A 6,305-nucleotide genomic window follows, 5' to 3' on the forward strand; every position below is an offset into this window, starting at 1 on the left:
CAGTATATGCAAATTCACTAACTGCCACCTAGCAGCTACTTGCGCATAAGCGTTGATTGGGCAGGCAGTGTAAGCAGCCATAGGATGTGATCCAGCAGGCAGTGGTTCGAAGACAGGTCTGAACCTCACTAATCAGACTTCAGATGCATACCAACAATTATTGTTCTTCCTTTGATACATATCGTCAAGTGAGATACACTGCCTAATAATAGGAATACTGTCAGCCAGAATCTCAATCAGAGCTTCTTTTTTTTATTGTCGTTCTTTATTTTGTTAAGTAAACAAAGAAATATTTTTAGAAATTTAACAGTCACTGCATTTCCGGCCTGTCTCAATAAATAATGGATCGAATATTCCAGTTGATGAAACCTCATAGCAGCACTGTTCCCCGGCAGTGTTGCCATGACCTACTTACGAAAATCAGGAGAAAACCACCGAAAAAAACAGGACTTTACAGTAGATTAATAAACATGAATTTTCTCTTCGTATTATAATATTAATTACAAAACAGTGTATACTGTAATAAAGATGATACTGTTGTATTACTATATAACACATCCCTAACCAATGAAATGGAACAATTTTGCTAAATATTACTACTGTTATCTTTACTCTGCGTATGTAAATAAGTCATGCAATTCTGTTTTTACACAGTAATGTCTCATTGACAATGTTTCGCATTAAAATGTATTGATCAGGAGTTTTTCGTATATTGACAAATGATTTTCGATAGAACGAGATTTATTTTAAAGATGACATTAAAGACAGTACTGCATTAGCTGTGATTATAATAGATGAAAAATGATCCCTTTTCCTGTTTTTGCATAACTACCCTTTAAACTATTCATAATTTTCCGACTCTGATTTATAATTCTAGGAAGGAGTATTTACATTTCTTTCTTGCTGGGACACTTTCACTTATTTAAAAGATCAATGTGCACGATATGTAACACAAAAATACCATTACCTACACTTCATTCTCTCACTATTTCACGTGTTCTTGCTCCTTTAAGCATCATTGTGGCGACGCGTTATGAGCAGGGAGACACAACGAGCTGGAAGAATATTCTTACTTCTAACTCGTTGGGGAGACAAATGAAAACATTGTTTGACTTGTGTATAAGATGCAAAAGTAAGACATGGTGACATAACATAATGTGTAATAAATTGAAAATCCGGGCACAGAACCAGATGACTGCAGCATGCCAAAAACGAAGGAGAAATTCGGACTTTTGACAAAAAAAAGAAGTAGAGCAGTAGATTCAATGGAAAAACAGGAAATCTCCTGCTTAATCAGTAGGTATGGCAACACTGTTGCTCGGTCCAGTGCTCCATTGAAATCAATTAATTGCAGTTTGCAGTAACAATGAGCACCATTTAACAAAACATGGTAGAGATAAACAACTTGGTTACTAGGGAATGCGGAGAGTGACGTCACCGCCTACGGAGTCATAAATTGTAAAGTAAGTAGGTAGAGAAGGGATGGTTATATTCATTCTCACCCTCTCCATATGAACAGTATACTCCCATCAAATCTTTGTTTGACCAGCCAACCTCGTACCACCATCCTTCCGAGTTTTAGGCACGGTCTCACTCATTTATTTGGTCGTCCCAAACTTCTCTTTGCATTGGTAGTGTAAGAGTTGTTTAATTTCCTCCCATTAGCCATCCTCTCTATGTGCTCTATTAAATTCATGAAAAATTTCCAAATGTGAATACACAGCTTTTTCCTTCTCATATAAGCTATCACACTGCTGATCGACTTTTTATAGCCCAAGCCTCACTTCCAAGTAATGGTCTTGCCAAAATTACCTACATAAATCTTTGCAGTAGAGACGGTTTAAAAATTTAACTTACAATTCTCATAATATTTATAAATTTTGACATTTTCAACCTAAAGAATACAGAATTCTTATCCACAGAGGTCAACAACAGTAACCAGAGTCAGGCTGTATTGGAAAGCACATATGGGAAAGGATGATTTGCCAAATCTTTGATGGTATTGAAGGGTGTAAAATTCACAAGCATCGAATTTTATTATAAACATTTATTTGAAGAAGTACAACAAAATAAAAAAATCCATAACAACAATTTCACATTATATAAAAGGAAAGGCTAAAAACTCCAGTACCTATAAAATATATTTGTCAAACATTAGAAATCTACAGTAAACTTATCTCATTTGTTTCTTTTCGATGTTTAGTCCAGTATATTCTAATTTACAATAATTTCATGTAGTATAAAAATTAAAATTATTTGAATCACAAAGTTCAATTCAGTGTTGTGATCATTTCATTCCTGAGTTTTATGCATTCTTTTTATACTTAAATGTATTTAATCATAAATGCCCTTTTAAAATATAAATTATAGGGCTATATAGTTTATGTAATGCAGCACCTGTTCAGTATTTAGTAGACATTAAAACATTTCACTCCTATTTTATTAAAGAATATGCTTGCTTGTCTAACACTGGCAGTGCTCCAAATCCAACAGATAAAGGCTCATCTCTCAATGAACGAAGTGGAGCCTTTAACTGTCATGTTCAGTAAGAATCTTTTCTCTATGTTACCTACCAATCCCCAACATAACAAGTTTGAAATGAATAGAAGGGCCTGTCCTTTATAAAAACTAAGATGATTATGATTATACATGTCTAGAAACAAGAGATCCAAAATATCGCTTGTGGTTTCCAATACCGTGCGCTTGACAACTAAGTCATGAATTTTGTATATTTTTATCAAACAGAATTGAATTGATTACCAAAAACAAAAATGTGTAACAAAAACTTCTTACATAAACTTCGCTACCATTCATTGAAAATGGTATAAACAGATAAACTTCTGTTAGAGCACAAAATAACAGAAAGCAGATACAGTAATTGTAATATAAGTAATAATAACAATTTTGACAAAGGTATCAGACTATTACAATATATGGTACGACACAAGTGGAAATTAATTAATTCTTCGGAAAACATATTATGTGTCTTTCTCGTGTTAAATTTTGCATTACCTCATTAACATGTTTCAGCTTGTTAACGAGGTAATGTAAAATTTAACACGAGAAAGACAGACAATATGTTTTCCGAAGTGATATAGTATTAAAAGCTGTGTAATCAAGATGTATAATTAATTCTATAATTATTCGAATATTGACCAAGAAATGTTCAAGTAGTTAATATGAAATATACACTGTAACTTTACTCTCTATCTTTTCATCTCGTAAAAACTCCATGCACAATGATCTTATATCTTTGTTGTCCGATTTTTCACTCCCCCATGCTCTCATTAATGTTTGCTGTGTACAGCAATAATACAGTAATATATAGTAAAAACAGGAAACAAAGTGTACAAAAAATATGATAGACAATGCAAACAATTTCGTAACTTTACCTTGAGAAAAATATTTTCATAAAGATTTTACAATCAGTTCACTCACTTATGTGATAGGCTAAATTAAAATGTTAAAAGTGTCATGAAGATGACGTGTGTTTTCTCATTCTTACACATTTCGTAACAATTCGGTTCTGTTATCATATTACAAATTATGACTGTTATAGTCCCGTCACTCTAATTTCCGGCAGCCAATCGTGTTGCAGGTCGGCTACATTTAAACGTGTGCATCTTGTGATTCGCTGATTCATTTCTTAAGGCTCGATAAATACTTCATATAATCGCCCGCCATTTTAGCTCTTTCGTTGGCGTTCGCAGAAAGCACACGAAGACGTTATTTGCCGCTCAATTATTTGCTGAATTACATTGCGTTTGATTTATTATCATAGAAGCTACGACATGATAATGTTTAACGGTGTGGCAAATAGATTCCTCGTATGGTAGCTTGGCAACGTAAGAACAAAAATGGCGAACAATATTACCTACATAGACTTTAAAGAGCCTTCACTTTCTAAGACGTAAGCAAAGAGGCAGAGTCACGCCAGAAATAACAGCATCGGGACTATAATAGTTCACTTTCTGGAGCCATTATTCAAAAGATATACATAAAATGAAATCATTTAATATGTACCCAAATATGGAGATGAACTTCTGTTTCCTTGATTGTACATAAAAGGCATTCTTATTTCATTTCATTTATACACTGTATGATTTAGGTGGATATATGAAATTAGTTTTGGACAAATTTACATTAAATGGCTTCATCCGAAGATGCAATAAATGTGAAGGTTGGTGGCCTTAGTGTAATCCTCAGTGAAGGTTAGTAGGCCTCACCCAGTCCACGAATGCCCAGACAGCTACCATCTGCTTTTCATACCTAGCAGATTTCTGAGCATTTTACTCACTATGGGGGAAGTTTTTTAATGCACTATATTTTGTATAATGAAAAAAAAAAAAAAAAAAAAAAAAGATCACCCTGATAACTGATAAGTTATTGAAACAGCTCTAGTTTTCAATGGGAGCAAATTAACCATTGATTTAATATTCTAAATGATTGAAAATACAGAAAAAAAGGAAGACATAAGGACTGTGAAGCAAGCAGGGGTGTAGTCAGCCAGGGTGTCGCCCTGGTACTTTTAAAACTATCAAGATTTTTATATTAATTTTATACATTGAAGTGCAAAAAAAAAAAGTGGAACACTTTGATAAACTACAATTTTCCAATAAAAACATTACAATTTTATAAGTTATCCTATATGTACAGATATTTACACAATTAGGAGAGACCATCTCATACAATAGAAGATTTCCACCACCCCTCGCATTCATGAACAACTCTTAACACTGCATTAGTTGTATTGCTGTAATTTTTTGGACAACAGGGAAATAAAATTTTACAGCTAGGGAATTCCAGTATTTTTAGTGTGTAATGTTTCTATGTTTTCCATGATTTCTATTTTCGTTTATTCTGTAAAAGATAATCTGTCACAATTTCGAGATGCCTTTAAGTGCAGAAAATTCAGTAAGAGCAGTAGCTTTAATTGTTGATGGCCAAAGTTACAGATATATCACGAATAGCCTTGGAACTTCAATAGAAAGCATTCACAGAGCTGTCAGACGCATTCTCTCGGAGACCAGGATCTGGTCAAAAGAGAGCTACAACCACAAAGAATAACAGATTCATGACATTGCAAGTGTTAAGGGACTGGTACACAACTGCAGTTCAGGTTCAAAATCGTCTTTGTCAATTCCATCAGATGGATGTGAGCATGTGGACAATCACAAGACATCTACAGGAGAAAGAGTGTGGAGAAGGCTTGCAGAGCACTACTACTCAGAAAGAATACCATCTGGAGGAGGAGCTATAATGATGTGGCAAGAACAGAGCTGGTGCCAATTGCAAATAGAGCTCATAATGCTGACCGCTATGTACTAATGGAACATTTTCCATTTGGCTATGGAGTCAAAGAAAACTTCATCCTAATGCATGAAAATGCGTGTAGCGCGATAAGTCTCTCAATTTCTGGACAATGTGGGGGTTTAAAGCAGCCTGATCTCAACCTCACTGAACACCTGTGGGAACCTTGGGGAAAAAAATTACGAGCTCGATATCGTCTGCCAGAAACCCTGCAAGAGCTTCAAAGGGCCCTTCATTATGAATGGGGAGAAAGTGACCAACAGAGTATACCATTGTTCCAAACAGTTCTCAGTCCATGTTTCTGTTGTTGCACCAAAGTTTTGTTTTCCCTCATTTTGGGGATTACAATAGCTCTGGAACCTTCACAATTGAGGGGCATTTTCACAAAACTCGTTATCTACAAAATCTTGTTTTTTTCAAGAGAGCTCTTTTCTAAAATACACAACTGTAGATACCAAGTTTTGAAAAATCTCTTTTATTTCAAGATCAATTTACTGATATACTTACCAACTTTAGCTTAATTCTGATAGCACTATTGGATTCTCCTGACCCAAAAACATAAGGCTACACTAAAACCTCAAAATCGGAAAAAATGTAGATAACGAGTTTTGTGAAAATGCCCCTCAATTGTAATTAAGATTCTAATTATAATTGTTAAAAAATTATCGAGCGTTCCACTTTTTTTTTGCACATCGGTGTATATTATAAATTGTACCTGTATATTTTTGTGAAAAATTATGACTAACCATCTCAGTAAAAAATAGCGTGGAAGAGAGGGGGTGGAAGCATGGGGAAAGAGTTTGTTCTCCTGTCCACAATCCTCGGCTTTCAATGACGTATATGATGTTTCGTAAGCACACTGAATACATCTTTCTTCTCCCCCTACCACATCCAGTGATGTGAAGGTTGAAAGAACGGGATTAGTTACGTGTCCCAGCTTGTATGTCTGCCACAATTGTAGCACAGTTTTGCAACCCTGTTCTAGGGATTTCTGC

Source organism: Periplaneta americana, chromosome 1, assembly GCF_040183065.1.
Source record: "Periplaneta americana isolate PAMFEO1 chromosome 1, P.americana_PAMFEO1_priV1, whole genome shotgun sequence".
NCBI classification, from domain to species: domain Eukaryota; kingdom Metazoa; phylum Arthropoda; class Insecta; order Blattodea; family Blattidae; genus Periplaneta; species Periplaneta americana.